The sequence below is a fragment of the Gobius niger genome (genome assembly GCF_951799975.1).
Source record: "Gobius niger genome assembly, contig: SCAFFOLD_66, whole genome shotgun sequence".
In the NCBI taxonomy this organism is placed as follows: Eukaryota; Metazoa; Chordata; class Actinopteri; order Gobiiformes; family Gobiidae; genus Gobius; species Gobius niger.
In genome coordinates this window covers 129,172-147,461 of record NW_027639167.1, presented here as the reverse complement: position 1 = coordinate 147,461, position 18,290 = coordinate 129,172, and positions in this window count along the sequence as shown.

Sequence of the window (18,290 nt, the reverse complement as noted above, 5' to 3'; positions counted from 1 at the left end):
ATTAGTGAGTGTTTGAGAGGAGGCCAGCGCTTCGTGCTCGTTTTTCTGTGGGGGAGTCTATACGATTACAAGAGGCCCTTCCCCAGCCCTGTCGTGTTAACTGCTAATGCTATACTCTGTGTTAGCCACTAATGCTAACCTCTGACCGTGTTAACTGCTAATGCTATACTCTGTGTTAGCCACTAATACTAAACTCTGCCGACCGCCATCACTTAACTCTGCTAGTCCTTATCTCTGCTAATGCTAAACTCCGCTGATGCTAAACTCTGCTAATGCTAAACTCTGCTAATGCTAAACTCTGCTGATGCTAAACTCTGCTGATGCTAAACTCTGCTGATGCTAAACTCTGCTGATGCTAAACTCTGCTGATGCTAAACTCTGCTAATGCTAAACTCTGCTGATGCTAAACTCTGCTAATGCTAAACTCTGCTAATGCTAAACTCTGCTGATGCTAAACTCTGCTGATGCTAAACTCTGCTGATGCTAAACTCTGTGTTAGCCACTAATGCTAAACTCTGCTAATGCTAAACTCTGCTGATGCTAAACTCCGCTGATGCTAAACTCTGCTGATGCTAAACTCTGCTAATGCTAAACTCTGCTAATGCTAAACTCTGCTAATGCTAAACTCTGCCGGCCTCCAGACACAAGCGTCTGCAAAGGTTGAGTGGCTGTCGGCTGTTTTAAGCTGTTATTGGTTATTTGTCATGTGTTGCTCAAGACCAGTTACGAAGTTGGTTTGCTTCAAACAATTACAATGCTTAACCCCGTCTAAACCTAGCTCATTTTCTCCAGTTCGGCTTTATCCAAATCGACAATCTTGACTGGAGAGCTATAGGCGCGTGTATTGTGTAATACCTAATTTGAAAGCTAAGGCCCACAAAGCTGATTGTAAGTTTGTCGTGTGGTCGCTGAGGTTTTGTCACTTCTTTGTTGTGTTATTGTTGCTTTTCTAGCACACTTTTATTACTTTTTTTCATCTTCATCCTTATTATTTTGACGCTTTTAGGTTTGGGTTAAACTGGAGAAAATGTCCTCGGTTCAGGTCGGGGTTAAGAGTTTGAATGTGTTTAAAGGGTATCTAACCCCCCCTTCCAGAGGCTCAGCCTGAGAGTGTCAGATTTGAAAATCTCAACAGAAAAGGGGCGTTGCCTGGAGGACTAAGGGGCACGCGGGAGGGGTTTCGGGGTCTGATTGACAGGCCTGAGTCATTTGACTAATGATGCACTCGCAACGCTCCTCGTAAACAAAGTTCGAGCACAGCGAGCTAACTTATTTAGCAACATGGTGAGACAGCTCTACAGCTCTCTTTACACAGGACAGGCATCGTGGCAGACAGTGGCCTTGTACCCGAGACTGCTCTGAGGCGCGGGGTTATTTTATTAGTGATTCCGCTGTCATTTACAAAGCTAACGGCTTAGCATTGAGCAAGATCGATGTTAGCATCGCAGCTAAGGGACCAAACGTAACTGTCCTGGCTGCTTTCAGAATCTACCGATCTATTTTAGATGTAGACTTTTCACTGTGGTCTACATAAGCATTGCAGATGTATCTCAGTGTCCCAAGCAGAGAATGTGTGAGGTATAGAGACTTGATTATATGTATTACAAAGCTTTATTTTATTTCTCTCACAGCAAAGTGCACAAAACATGTCACATAAAAAAAAAAATATTGTGCAAGAACACTGTCCTAGAAATAGTTTTCGGTTGGTCATTGAAGATAAAGCAGATAAATCATCCATGTTTATCTAAAGGCTTAACTAAGGGTCTGTAACATTAGGCTCTTGTGTCCACAAAGTCATTTCTATTATTACTACATTTAGTGATTTACAGGTTTAACCAATGTAACACACGCACTGAACTACCACTAAATGATGAGTAAAGGCTATAATAAAGTCTTTACATGTATGCTTATTTAGTTGAAATAGTGAAAAGGATAGATCTTATTTTTTTGGTAAGTTTTCTTACTTAATTTTGTACTTCCTGGCTTTTACAACATTGCAATTACCCAATGCAATTTTTCTTTTGTTAATCTTACTACGACAATATCAATCAATCAATAATGCCTGTTTATATTTCATTTGAGGATCAAGCTGCATGTGGTACTCTATTCACTTAGTCTACCTAGATGTGTGCAATAAACAAATTGAACAAATACAATTTAAATTAATACTTGCCATACAATATCGAACTTGACTGTTTAATACTTAATTTATAAAATCAGAACTAGAACACACTGAACTGAATTTTTAAATGTGGCTCGATCATTCATCAAACTTTGATACGCCTTTTAGATTGATATAATTACAGTTTTGAGGGGAAAAGGCATTAAAAACATAGCAGTAAAGCTGAATTCTTGCATCCACAGTTGAGCTACAGGATGGCTTAAATTAACCAAGTAGCAGTAGCTCATGTACAGTATGCTGCATGCATGCATACATGCAGGTCTTCTCAATGCACGGGAGACAAAGTTGATTCTTATGGCTATACAGTTGTTGGGTTGCAGGTTAGTGTTCTAAAGGCCTATAATGTTATATAGAGGTACAATTATTTCATTTTTGAGGAAATGTTTGGTCTTGTATAAGAAAGATAATGGACCCAGTGACTGAAATTAGTGATCATTTTTGTAATTCATACATTTATTTTTTTGGCTGCAACTTGTGAAAGTGTAATGCAGTTAATATGAAAAACTGGCTCCTGCCTCCCCACTGGGGAGTGTGACATCACATTTTAGAACCTGCAACCCAGCAATACCAACTAAAATAATTACACATGCACCATTAAGTTTTCAGCTTCTAGAGACAAAGTGGTGCTGGTTCTACCTCACCAAACCATCCTGTGAAATATCTGACAGAAACAGCTAAAGGCTTCATTTTGTTCTTGGATTGCTGATCAGTGTCTACAATTAAATCTTGCATGGAATATTGATTTCATCTACTATGTTGTCCAGTGGCATGTCAGCTTATAGAATTCTTCATATTGCAATGTTTACTCCCATCGTTCTATATGTGGTTGGCGACTGTCCTTGTCCAATGTGCCTCCATTTCCAGAAACATTCTTTCTTTGCCCGATAGAGAGGTCGTCTGAAAATGTGAATTGAAATGCTCTAAAAAAAAAACACACACAAAGACATAAATTACTTTAAATGGGAAGTCTGTCATCAATATACTGATCAAATGCATCACCGTGTGATCCGATACATACAGTGGACATGAAGAATGGTTTGCATGCATTTTCTCCACCTCTTTCTCCACCTCTGACTCTGCATGGACAAGAAAAGTCTGTTACAACTCAGCATACATTTTTGCGTGCAAGATGTGTTAGCATCATTCTAATTTACATTTAAAATATAGTCCTCAATAAGGCAAAAAACTGTTTTCAATGAGAAGAAATATAAACCACTTGGGGAAATAGTAATATAAACAAAATGATAGGTGTCAACAAATGCATTTATTGGTCAACACTAAAAACGATTCTCCCACTTACTGGTGTAAAATACAATACTCCTATGCTACATTTGTTAGAATTTTAATGCGAGTTGAGCAATATTGTGATGTGCTCACCTACAGGTACTTATGACAGTTCAAATGAGTGGCCAGTCCTGTCTTGCACACACCTCAAGCTGGAAAATCCAGAAAACCACTCATACACGGGCTTTTTTCATCCACTGGACTTTGGTTCATGGTTAGCCACTGCTCTCAGGCAACACAGTCTGCATTCTGAAAAGATTTTGTTCCATACTGCCAGGCCAGTCTGAAAATATAATAATGCATATTCCACAGTCAATCCATAATCATCTGAGAATTCTAATGATAACTGGTGCATTATTTCCCTGTAATCGCAGTTTGTCTGAAAATCATCTTCTATATCACTCTACTGCAGCAATTTCCACAGTAATGATTAAAAATTAAGCTACTATTGTTGTGGAAGTCGCTTTAGATAAATCATCTGAAAAAACTGACTCTGCGTTGTGCATTAAACCTGTGTAATACACAGCTTCTTGTTGTTTAATCCTTATTTATTCTACATTTGCTAAACTAGCACTATAGTCTAGCATTATAAACTAGCTATGTAATCTACGTATTATATTTGCCACACAAAATAATCAAGCCAAAACTTAACATGCTCACCTTATGTCCTCTTGAAAAATCTGGACCTGTGCCTGCTCACAGCCTCCTGCTTGTCTGGCCTCTCATACTGGGCACAGAGTGGTTCAGGCACAGGTACTTTGTCTGTGTGCTCCTGGTATGGGAGAGGATCCTCAACCACACTTTCAAACAGCAGGGCCATTAGTTGGTCAATGTAGACTGTAAACAAAGCACAAAACATTTGTCTTTGTAAAAGCATTGGTTGTGTTGTTTTTAATGTGACATACCTGAGGTAGCTCTGGTCTTCAAGGCTTGCACGGTGTAGTCGCCACGTTTGTACTTTGGGTACACTATCGCATACCGCAGTACACCTTCAAGTGTTGTAGCATGTGACCTTGTAGCATTTTCATTGTAGTGCAGGGCAGCAATTTGCAACCTACAACATTTTTAGGTACAGATTCACACAACATTTTTTTTTTTTAAATGTATTATATATATATATGTATAATGTAATGCATTACCTTGCTAACATTCCTCTGAAGGAGAAGCCTGCACTTTTGGGGGAGAACCTAATTATCAGGCTGTGGAAGGCCTCAAGGGTTGACGTGTGGTACACCGGGCTGATTTTCTCCACATCCTTCACAAAGCGTGGAGCCAACACAATGTCACTGAGCCTCTCACATGCTGCTGTGCCTACAGAGTAAATTACCATGACATAATTGTAAAGCAATTTTTGTTTCGAATGACAATGCCAACCTTACATTTTTGAAATGTACATAAAATACAATGAGTAGAGGGCCAGTATTACTGATAACAAATGCAAAACTTACTTGGTTTGAGCCACACTCTTGACCCTTCCCCAACCAGAGGCCCGTGTAGGCACCGAGGGAACAGGGCATTGTCGTGCGTGTGCACATTCTGCATGTGGTTGGCCACAGACGTCCACTTAGCGACAGCCTCTTGTCCCGAGGTGGAAGTCGAAGCTGCCCAATAGAGATGATTTACCACGCTTTTTCTCCACTGGCCAGCGTCCTGGGTGCTCTTTCTCTTTGCGAGCTCATCAATTTTTTTCCCAATTCCTAGAGTTTAAAATACATATTTACTAAATGCAGAATAACCATAATATTACACAGCATTGCCCAAATGCATACCCTTTCCCATGTGCCATGGGTCAAAGTAGTGCCTGATTTCCTTCTTTTCCTCCCTTAAAAACTTCTGAACGCCGGTGTGTCGGTCCGTCACAATGGCCTCCACATTGACACCCCTCTCTTCCAGCATGGTCAGACTCCGCACAAACCCCTCCTTCTCCATGCGCACGCTGTTTCCAACCTCATTGCTCTAATAAGACAAAAAATAAATTAGGTGCTGAAATGCACAGAGTGATCCCAAATTCCATATTGAAACATTCCTTGAATTCCATTACCTGGACTAGTTGGATGTCAATGACTTTGTTATTACTGAGATTCATCATCGTATAACTGCCATATTTGGCCGAATGTCCTACACGAATGCAAGTTGTACGTTAGCTTACTTTTAATTAATACTTCTGATAAATGTTAATGAAATGTATTTACCAGGTGAATCTGCCCGCATGTCCCCACCCAGTGACACAGAGCCGCTTTCAAGAGCCTCCCTGATGAGGTCCTCCTGCTCCAGCTTCCACTGCCAGTTGACCGTAGGGATGAGGAGCTTTGCCTGATGCCTGTAGAAGCACTGCTCTGACAGTCCCTGAATATTGAAGGCCCCCAAGAACTATAAAAGGAAAAAATAGGTTATCAACTGATAATAGATGGAAACAAAATCCAAACAAAATAATTTGTGCAGTACCTTTGAAATCTGGCTAAACGATGAGCCGGTGAACAGCACAGCAGCACAGAGCTGTAGGTTTCCAGCTGGGATGTTGTTCACCATGGGCTGACTGGACCACTGACTGGAGAACTCACAGCGAGGACACTGTTGAGTGACCCGAAGCAGTGTGCCGATGGTGATGGTGTCCACAGCACAGCGACCAGTGCAGACAGGACATCGCCTGAACAGCTCCAGCAGTTGGTCCTCAAGAACAATATGTTCTTTGTCCTTGTGTGGAGGGACTTCAGTGGGAATGCTATATAAAATAAAGGATATTTCATCCCTCAAAAAAACAGGACGCTGTATATATTTTTTCTATTAAAAAGCTAGAATTCCTTTGTACCTTGAACAGTTCACAGTGCTGGCACTGTCATCTATGTGGAAGCTGGGGTCAGACGCTGACACCTCACACCTTCTCCTTTTTAAAGGTGTAGAGGCTGCTCTGGGACTGTCAGGAAGAGGGATTTCCATCAGGTCCTCAGTACCACAACCGACGCTTGTGTAAGCGGTCCGGGCTTGAGTAGCTGTACAAAACACAAACAAAATAAACAAACATGTTAAAAATGGCCGTAATTATCATTTACACAAAACAGAGTGTTTTTAGAAATAAAATGACTGTATAAACAATAAAAAGAGATATCACCTTTGCTTCGCCTGCTCGGCTTCACATTGGCCTGGACACTTGCATGCCTTACAATGACTGGATCAGTCTGGCAGCCAAATTCTCTGGTCACTGGCTGAAAACGTAAAAATACATATTATTTTTAAAATGTACACTACAGAAGAAGGGTAATGTGTTACATTTCCTTAGTGCATTTAATTGTTGTCTAATGCAGATTAGTGAACGTAAGCCAACATATGGATCCCAGCACCTGAGCACCCAATAACCATACGGTCCACCTGGAGTGGTCAGCCCTCTCGCCCTTCACTGACCACGATCACATATCACACGAGCGCGCGCGGAGCCACGGGCACCTGCCCGGTCAGTTTAGCCACACATTAAATGATAGCTATCCGTTAGCTTTATAGGTTAGCTTGTAGAGGCACTCACGTTTTGCGCAGCTGTTGTCGAATATGAAAGCTACTGTCATCGCGAAAATGTAGACTAGTTTGGTGCTCAGTCTCAAGCACAATTACGCGCGGTCTCAGCGTAACTTTGTTGTGCAGACTGATGCATTAGCCACTCCCGCTAGCTACAAAAGGCTATAAAAGTTCACATGTCATAATATACAGCGGTGTAACTGTCAGCTCACCGTCTCATGCGGTTCATAGCTCTCTGTTTGAGCGCGGTTAGAGAGTTGCCAGGCAGCTGATGGATGCAGACTGCTGTTCCTCTGCCCAAGTCAAGTGAACGAGTGCGGGGCGCACCGCTTGGAGCACACGCAGCCACAAGCCTCACCCAGTGCATAGTTTATTTACACGCCAGATCCCGCATTGTTTGAGACACTACTACAATCTATTTCAACGTGCACTATCGAAATTCTACTTACATGACATTAGTAGCAGTTTTAGGTTGTTGTTATTCTCACTCACCTCAGATTGGCGCCTGAAATCATTCTGCTGGCGGGGCAGCAGTGTCGGTGGGCTCAGTCGTGGAAGAGCAAGGGTGGGGACTGCCTCATTCTTCAAACGAAGAACCTTACTGTAGCCCAGCTCAAACTCCAAGGAGTTGGCGAAGGAATCGCAAGTAAAATGTTGGTTGCAAACTCCAGCATGAGGCGGGAGTTCGCAGTTTTCCCCCAGGCCAATTGCGCGCAGCCACTGGCGCCTAATTTCTAAGTCCTGAGGAAAGTAATGTAAACCTACAGAACTATGACAACCTACAACACTACACTTTCTCCCCATCCTAACAAACAAGACTACAACACTACACCTAATATTACACAATACAGAACACTAAATACAGCTAACCTAGGTAATTCTTATGCTAAATGCTACTAATCTCTCACTAAGACTAAACTACAACTAAATCTAATAACTATCTAAACTACGACAAGCTAATAAATCTAACTAAAAGCTATGTAATAAATCTAACTAAAAGCTATGTAATAAATCTAACTAAAAGCTACGCTAATAAATCGCAAACCTGAAAATCGATATAAAGACACTCGCTATTCCAAACTCCAACTCGCTACGGGGGCGTGTGCGGAGTGGGCTGCTTTTATACTCCACAGTAGAGAGGCTGCTGACGTCGGCGCCCTCCTGCTGACGTAAGCGCCCCGCTCAGAGCTAATCACAAAGGAGACCAACAGTAAAGCATGTAATGCACTCGATAAGGTGCAGATGGCGCCACACAGACGGTTTTGGACACAAAGACAGGATTTCAACAAATATGCACTAAATTGTTGAAATAGTGACAGATACATGTAGACAACACTATAAGATACCAATTTATACAACTTAGCAAGACAAAAAAGTTGATTTTGGGGTTAGTTGTTCTTTAAAGAGGGGGTATTCTGCTTTTGTCAGTCCCATAGCACCAGTCTATATCTCACTACAATGATGACAAACCTTCTGTTGGTCTGTAAATGCAGTAAATTAGAATAACTGCCTTGTATAAAATGTCTCTCTCAAAATGGCTGTAGTGAATGTCTTGAAATAGGCCTCTGTCTCTTTAAGAACCTCTGAGCCTTTAGACACGCCCCCTCCACACGCTGTCTGTGGCATCAGTGGGGAGGGGGTTCTGCTGAGGAGCAGTGGTTGGTTACTCGGCTCGGAGGCGTGTCCAGGAGGTGGGGGCGTTCCTAGGAGGACTCAGGCAAACCTATCCCTAAAATGGCCGCCATCAGAGTTTTTACAGATTACTCAGAAATACGAGAATGTGCCAAGGCAACACGTCAGGCATGTTTTTAACCTCTTAACTCCCGCCTGAACTGAGCATTTTCTCCAGTTCAGCTTTACCCAAATCCTGTAGGCCAGTGTAACGCCTGCTTTGAAAGCTAAGATCTACAAAACTCATCTAAATGGATCTTTTTCCTCACGTCGTCAGATTTTTTTTCCATCATTTTTTGGGGGTTTCAACTCATTTCTGTAACTTTTTTGTAAATGTTTTGTCACTTTTATAATTTTATCGTCATTTTTTATGTCATTTTATCACATTTTTGTCAATTTTCGCTATTTTTTGTGACATTTTTGTCTTTTTTTTGTGTCATTTTTCTGTCAATTTATTGTCACTTTTTGGTCATTTTTGGCACTTTTTCATCATTTTATGTCATTTTTTCGTCAAATTTTTTTACATGATTTTTTTTTGACATTTATGTAATTTTTCGTACATTTTTCGTCACTTTTTTGTCACATTTTCTTCATTGTTTTCGTCTCAGTTCTGTTGCTATTTTCACAACTTTTTTCCAGAAGATGGACCGTAATCATCAGGCTCACATTGACCCGTGATGATTCTGTTCACAGGAGAGCGGTGCCTCGACTGGCGTCCTGGTGGAGCCCAGAGAACCTGGAGCTGATGATTGAAGTTGGACCCTCTCCCCCCCTGGACACTGTTTAACCCTCTCCCACCCTGGACACTGTTTAACCCTCTCCCACCCTGGACACTGTTTAACCCTCTCCCCCCCTGGACACTGTTTGACCCTCTCCCACCCTGGACACTGTTTAACCCTCTCCCACCCTGGACACTGTTTAACCCTCTCCCTGCTGATTAATTTGCCTCGACTCTGCTTCTTGTGTGGATAAAGTCTCATCCAACCAACTCCGGACATGACATGGCTGCATCAACCCAGAGTGAACACCAGATGGCAGCAGGTGTCCCTCTACAGCCCTGGTTGCTTTTAGTCTGGATTAAAAGTTATTTTCCCCGTTTGCACCTGGGAACTGTCCATGGTCCTGAACCCAGAGGAGCTGGATGAGGAGGCAGCAGTGGGGCTGGCTCTTAGGGTTAGAGGAGCTGGATGAGGAGGCAGCAGTGGGGCTGGCTCTTAGGGTTAGAGGAGCTGGATGAGGAGGCAGCAGTGGGGCTGGTTCTTAGGGTTAGAGGAGCTGGATGAGGAGGCAGCAGTGGGGCTGGCTCTTAGGGTTAGAGGAGCTGGATGAGGAGGCAGCAGTGGGGCTGGCTCTTAGGGTTAGAGGAGCTGGATGAGGAGGCAGCAGTGGGGCTGGTTCTTAGGGTTAGAGGAGCTGGATGAGGAGGCAGCAGTGGGGATGGCTCTTAGGGTTAGAGGAGCTGGATGAGGAGGCTTTGTTTAAGAATAGAATAGCTGAAGAGAGCAGTTCTGATCCTTGTGCTTAATGACGAGGATGTTTTTTATATTCAGTTTAATGTCCACACTATTGGCATAACAGGAGAGATACTCATGATGTGGACCCCCTCCTCCCCTGACCTCAACCTTATTGAGAACCTTTGGAGCCTCAAGCAAAACTTCTATGAGGGTGGGAGGCAGTTCACATCCAAACAGCAGCTCTGGGAGGCTATTCTGACATCCTGCAAACAAATCCCAGCAGAAACTCTCCAAAAACTCTAGTTTAATGAATGCAATAATTTTGATGCTGCTCAAATCAGGGTCCTGTGCTAAAATGTCACTTGACCTAAGATGACTTGTTTTTGATCGAAGTAAGTTTTGATTTCCGTAAATATGACCTGCTAATGCTGCAGATTCAAAGTGTGATGCAGAGCGAGGAAAAGGTGAGTTTATAACGGGAGTCGATGGGGCAGAAAAAAACACTAACTAGGGAGAAAATGTCGTTCATATCAAAGTGTCTTGAATAGGAACAGCGTATAGTCTCACTACCCACAATGCCACAGTCACCGCCACCTGCCGCATCCACGCATCACTAATTCTCTTGTCCCAAAGAAATTAGCGACCTAATATGGAGTACTTATTACTGGTTACTCTACTCTAGACAGTACAGACACTCGAAAACGGTACATTATTTGCGGATAATAATGAATTTCTTTTTTTCTTTTAAACTAGGTGAAATTGGATAATTTTCCAAGGCACACCAGACAATATCTCACGGCGCACTAGTGGTTGAAAAACACTGCTCTAGTTAACCCTCGTCTTTCACCATCCCCACTGTTTTATCTACAAGAGTTAGAATGATTCAAGTTAAGATTTTACCTTAATTCGAGTAATGTTTACTTTAAAAGTCTTTAAACTGACGGGAAAAACATCTTTCATGTAAATTGACATTTAATTGTGATTTTGTTTTTGTTTTTTTGTATTTCAAATCTGTTTCTCGAGTAGTTGTAGAACATTCTTCACCCTCCCACCCTGGACACTGTTTGACCGTCTCCCCGCTGATTAATTTGCCTCGACTCTGCTTCTTGTGTGGATAAAGTCTCATCCAACCAACTCCGGACATGACATGGCTGCATCAACCCAGAGTGAACACCAGATGGCAGCAGGTGTCCCTCTACAGCCCTGGCTGCTTTTAGTCTGGATTAAAAGTTAATTTCCCCGTTTGCACCTGGGAACTGTCCGTGGTCCTGAACCCAGAGGAGCTGGATGAGGAGGCAGCAGTGGGGCTGGTTCTTAGGGTTAGGGGAGCTGGATGAGGAGGCAGCAGTGGGGCTGGCTCTTAGGGTTAGTGGAGCTGGATGAGGAGGCAGCAGTGGGGCTGGCTCTTAAGGTTAGAGGAGCTGGATGAGGAGGCAGCAGTGGGGCTGGTTCTTAGGGTTTGTGGAGCTGGATGAGGAGGCAGCAGTGGGGCTGGCTCTTAGGGTTAGAGGAGCTGGATGAGGAGGCAGCAGTGGGGCTGGCTCTTAGGGTTAGAGGAGCTGGATGAGGAGGCAGCAGTGGGGCTGGCTCTTAGGGTTAGAGGAGCTGGATGAGGAGGCAGCAGTGGGGCTGGCTCTTAGGGTTAGAGGAGCTGGATGAGGAGGCAGCAGTGGGGCTGGCTCTTAGGGTTAGAGGAGCTGGATGAGGAGGCAGCAGTGGGGCTGGTTCTTAGGGTTAGGGGAGCTGGATGAGGAGGCTTTGTTTAAGAATAGAATAGGTGAAGAGAGCAGTTCTGATCCTTGTGCTTAATGACAAGGATGTTTTTTATATTCAGTTTAATGTCCACACTATGGGCATAAAAGGAGAGAAACTCATGATGTGGACCCCATCGTCCCCTGAACTCAACCTTATTGAGAACCTTTGGAGCCTCAAGCAAAACGTCTATGAGGGTGGGAGGCAGTTCACATCCAAACAGCAGCTCTGGGAGGCTATTCTGACATCCTGCAAACAAATCCCGGCAGAAACTCTCCAAAAACTAAAACTAAAGCTGCAGATTCAAAGTGTGATGTAGAGCGAGGAAAAGGTGAGTTTATAACGGGAGTCGATGGGGCAGAAAAGACACTAGGGAGAAAATGTGAAAACTCAACTTTACAAACAAACTAAAAAAAACGATCTAAATCAAAGCTGTTACTGATCGTTGACCCAAGGGTGTTTTAGAATAAATGTAAATCCAATTTCTGCCCAAACTCACTTTTTATACAAAAAATCAACCATTCTGTGTTGTCTTTTTTTTTGTCCATTTTTTACTTGGCTCTAACAAAAGGAAATAACTCATTACAAAAATAACCCAGACATTAAATGATGGGAAAAAAAATAATCATGTCTTCAGTCCAAATGAGAAAAAGGTTTTTGGAAGAGAAGAAGAATGCTGATCCCCCACTGTTACTTTGAACTGACTCCTCAGAGTTCAACTGCAGGTCAGACGCCATGAGTGACACTGAATACTTTATTGTGTTTCACTCTGAAAACAATCACACCATTATCCACATCACGCAAGACAACACAAGTCTTTCATTACAGTTCAGTTTATTTTGAAAGATTTTTCCTCCCAATATCTACCAGACGTCATTTGATTAGTTTGGAATTCATGCTGTAAGAAACACGACACATTCGACAGCACTGGTCAAGCACAAAGCCAGTATCAGCACTCTGGACAAGAGGTGGTGTTCTGTTCTGAAACCTCCATCCCTGTGGTGCTACTGCTACATCCCCTGCCCGTGTTGTTGTGAAGCACTCTTTGATTGTGTGGCTATCTGCAACTTCCCTCATTGCTGTGGTGACTGGATCTAAGTCACCATGCCGAGGGCAACTGCCAACAATGGTGAGGACTACATCTCCGCCTTGCAGGTACGAGAGCTGTTAGAACAAGAACGAGTTCATTTTAAAGAGCTACTGCAACAACAAGAGCAGAGTTACAGAAACTTCACAGAAATTATTATGAGCACTAACACCAAGAGAGTGGATGACCTGATGAAAGATCTTCAGGATTTAAAGACAAGCTTACAGTACACCCAAAAGGAGGTGGATGACCTAAAGGCTGCACAAAAGGAATTAAATAATGGATGCAATTCTAATACAGATGACATTCATAAATTAGCAGAGTCAATGCTAGCTTTAGATTCAAAAGCTGATAATCTGGAAACACAATGCAAACAAAACAACATTCTCATTGATGGTATCCCAGAGATACCTCAGGAGAAGTGGCAAGATTCAGAAGAAAAGGTGAAGCAGGTTTTTCAAGACAAGTTAAAACTAGACTACAACAAGATGATCGTGGACAAAGTGCACAGAATTGGGAAGTTCAAGAATACATCTACCAGGCCAAGACCAATTATGGTGAGGTTCCAAAGCCATAAGGACAAACAACAGGTCATGGACAAAGCAAAATGCTTAAAGGGCACGAAGATATTTTTAAATGAAGACTATCCGGAATCTGTGCGCCAAAAACGTAAAGAACTCATACCAGCAATGAAGGCAGCCAGAGAAAGAGGCGAAATAGCCTTCCTTCGTTATGATAAACTGATTACGTATCCATCTTCAGAAGCTAAAATGTAATCCAAGTGAAATCTAAACAATAAGTTGTGTTTAATTGCCCACGATGATGTTTTTGGGTAAAAGTGATGCATGTACAATTGCCCAAAAAAGGGTTAAAACTTGCACACTTAAACGTTTGCAGTGTGAGAAATAAACTTGCCAAATTATCTGAGATTTTAGAAAACAATAATTTTCATATCTTAGCATTGACAGAAACACATCTTGATTCATCTTTCTCTGATAATGCAGTCTTGGTTCAGGGCTATAATATCTTTCGGGAAGATCGAAATAAGCACGGAGGTGGGGTTGCCATATACATCCAGAATCATATACCAGTAAAATTGAGAAAAGATCTTATGCATGACAGTGTGGAGGCTCTCTGGTTGCAAGTGCACCTTCCACATGTTAAACCAGTGCTGGTAGGATGCTGCTATAGACCACCAAGTGCAAGTGCTACTTACTTCAGTGAATTGTGTCATATGGTTGACTATGTCTGTGATTTGGGAAATGAAATCTACCTATTGGGTGATTTTAATATAAACTGGATGTCAGCAGATTGTCACCTAAAGAAGCAACTTTTAAATGTCACTGATGCAGGAAACCTAGAACAAGTTGTTGACAAACCAACTAGAATACATTACAACAGCTGTGGTAAAAGAACATCTACCTGTATAGATCTTATTTTTACTAATGTAAAGGACATGTGCACAAAAGGATTATCTGTCTCTGTTGGTTTCAGTGACCATCATATGGTGGCTATAAATAGGAAAACAAAAGTGCCAAAAGGTAAACCCACTGTTGTCTATAAAAGATCTTATAAATTTTTTTGTCAGAGAACATACTGTAATGAGATTGAAAACATATGTTGGGCTGATGTGTATAAGGAAGATCACCCAGACCAGGCACTACAAGTTTTTGAAAATCTATTATATCCAATAATTAACAAACATGCTCCTATAATAAAATGTACAGTGAGAAAGAAAAGAGCATCTTGGATAGATGCAGAACTGCGCAGCCATATGAAAGACAGAGATACAGCTAAACAAACAGCAAATAGAACAGGTCTGAAAGAGGACTGGGAAACATACTGTAAACTACGAAATAGAGTGACCAGTATGAACAGGAAAAAGAAAAAGGAACATTTCCAACAGAATATAAGGGAAAATTTAAAGGATGGGAAGAACTTGTGGGCAACTATTAACAATATGTTGGGAAAACAGTCCAGTCGAACACCTGCTTTTGTTGAAACAGAAAATACATTTTTGACTAAACCTAGTGAAATAGCAAATTACTTTAATAATGTATTTATTGATAAGGTGGACAAACTCCGGTTAAATATATCAATTTATAACTCTGTAAGAAAAACTCATGAGATCAGCCAAATTGTTACAGATAAAACCGATATAAATTTTGAATTCAAAAAAATTAACACGAAGCAAGTGACAATGCATTTAAACTCTATAGATATAACCAAGCCGGGAGGTATTGATGATTTAGATGGAAAACTCCTGAAAATAGTGGGCAATTACATAGCTGGACCTGCTTGCCAGATTTTCAATACAAGTATAAATAAAAGCATTTTCCCGGTTTCATGGAAAACTGCTAAAGTGATCCCAATTCCGAAAAATACCACGCAAAGTTTGAGTGGGTCAAACTGCAGACCAATTAGCCTGCTATCAATATTAAGTAAAATTCTTGAAAGGATTGTTACTGAACAAGTAAAACAATTCTTTACGGATAATAAGTTATTTACACAATTTCAACATGCATATCGTGTGGGCCACTCAACCGCAACTGCCCTGACACAGATGGTAGATGACTGCTTTCACTCCATTGACAACAACAATTTGGTTGGAGCTGTTTTATTAGATTTTAGTTCAGCTTTTGATTTATTAGATCATGAGTTGCTACTAGAAAAACTAAAGTATTATGGGTTTTCATTACATGCTATTGGGTGGTTTTCCAGCTATCTTTCACATCGTAAACAATGTGTTTTTTACAATGGTAGTTTCTCTTTCTCAAAGCGATTGCAATGTGGTGTACCTCAGGGCAGCTGTTTAGGGCCTTTACTTTTTTCAATCTTCACTAACGACCTGCCATTGGTGTTGGATCATGCTAAAGCTGTGATGTATGCAGATGATACCACGATATACCTGCCTGCTTCATCAGCTGATGTTCTGTCCAGCTCCTTAGACAGCGATCTAAAGTCTGTCGCAAGGTGGGCTCATGCAAACAAACTAGTGTTGAACACATCCAAAACAAAAAGCATTATACTGGGATCTAGTTGGAAACTAAAGGAAACACCACAATTAGAACTATCAGTCGATGGCACAGTGATCACTCAAGTAGAAGAAACCAAACTTCTCGGAGTTATTATGGACAGCAGACTGAAGTGGTCCAAGCATATTGATCGTACTGTTGCTGTCATGGGAAGAGAATTGGCGGTTATCAGAAGATGCTCAAATTATTTAAGCCAAAATGTTCTTACACTAGTGATCAAGACCATTGTTCTGTCCCATTTACATTACTGCCCAATGGTTTGGTCCAGTGCCTCCGAAAGAGATATTGAGAAGCTACAGTTAGTGCAAAATAAGGCAGCACGTCTCGCGCTACGGTGCTCAAAATATACAAATATTCAAAGGTTGCACCAAACTTTAGGCTGGACATTGGTGAAGAATAGACTGCACTTTGCCCTTCTTTGCTTCTTTAAAAAGATTCTTGTGTTAAAACTCCCTAAGGTTTTGTATGATGTACTTGTATTCAGCTGTTCTATACATAAGTTTAACACAAGACACGCAGTAAACGGTCATTTTACTCTTCCATCATGTAAAACCCAGACTGGACAGAAGGCTGTTATGTTCAGAGGGATGAAATCCTGGAACTCTCTGCCTAAAGACATTTCTAACATCGCAGACATAAACATTTTTAAAAAGACTCTGTTGTCACACTGCAACAAATGTAATATGTTGTAATTGTGTATTTATATTTTTATGCTGTTGTGATCTGTGATCATTGTATGAAAATGTGATTTTATAATCTGGACCCCAGGAAGACTAGCCATTGTCAAGGGCAATGGCTAATGGGGATCTTAATAAACAAACAAACAAACTCTGCCCTCCACCAGAAATCAGGGCAAAAAAAAGATAAAAGTAAAAGCTTTAAATTCCCACACTGTTCTCCATCAACTCTGGATCCAGATACGTGTACGGCAGGTCCAGATTTGTGTTCCGTTTGCCAATAGCTGCACCCAACTCTTTCAGTTCTTCTTGAAACTTCTTGATCAGGTCACGGGGAACCTCCTCACAGAACAGTTCTTCTGGGTACCGACCGAGAGGAACCTGAGAGAACAGCAAAAGTCATGAAACCAATCACACAACAGCAACAGTAGCTCACATGGTAAAAGTAAAAGTCATATACAAAGTCTGTGGACTGTTTGCTGAGGAGCCAGAGAATGGCCAGGATGTTCACGGTGGCGTTGACGTCAGGGAGTGTTTGCAGAAAGACGTTCTCGTTGGCTCCGCCCTTCACGGTGGGCGGGGCGCGTTGTAAGGTGGGCGGGAAGTTGGGCATCCAGTTCCCAATGTCCAACTGCAAAGCATCAAAATCACCCGAGGCTGACTCATTAAAATGACGCACACTCTCGATGACAATTGAGTTTAGATGTAACAGTTTAAAAGTAGCTGCCTCCTCCCCCAGACTCTGAGTTTCTCTGCTTAGACTTAGAGGTCCGGTTTACTCGATGTGCGTCAGCGTCTGCCATGATCAGAAGCGTCCGAAAAGAGCTGTCAGTGAGGAAGGAGTTTGGGAAAGGAGCCTGTGCTTCCTCCTTTAGCATAGGGACCTCTGGAGGTTCCTCACTAGCGGTTAGGTTTTACGTGAAATCCCATAAGCCACCGCAAGACCGTCTAGAACAGGGGTGCCCAAAGTGGGGCCGAAACAATTCTGTTGGCCCGCCAGAGAGAGACCAACTTTTGCGCTGTGTGTGGTTAATACTAACTCTCTCCCATTCATTCTCAATGGTAAATATGGATGCAGTACACTTTTTTAACCACCAGCGTCAAATTGGGGGCGCTGTTTCACTCCTTTCACAGAGTTAAGGAAACACTGTTGTGGTGTCTTGTTATTTATCAATTACAGAGCGTTTTAGCATCAACTTTCACAGTTTTCCAACATTTATTGCAAAGGTTGTTACATCAACATCAGTATATGTTAAAAATTGACTTATAAAAGAATTGATGCTGAACTGACACTTTTTCAAAATAATCTAATGAGGCATTTTCTTTGAGTGAACGAATGAGGTAAAGTTACTGTAGGTGATGTAGATGCCGGTGGTTTTTTTTTGCACTAAATTGCCACAATGGTTGACTTTGTTCTACTAAAACTAGGCATGTTATTTTCATGGATAGAATCAAATGCAAATGTAGGCGATCGAAAACATTAAAAGTAAATAAAATAAAGTAGCTTTATAATTTGCAGTTCTATGTGTTTTTCATGCTTGACATCGCCGTGTTTGGCCCGCGACTCACAGGCACTTTGTCATTTTGGCCTCGGAGACAAAAAAGTTTGGGAATCATCACCCACACCTGTTCCTCAGATCA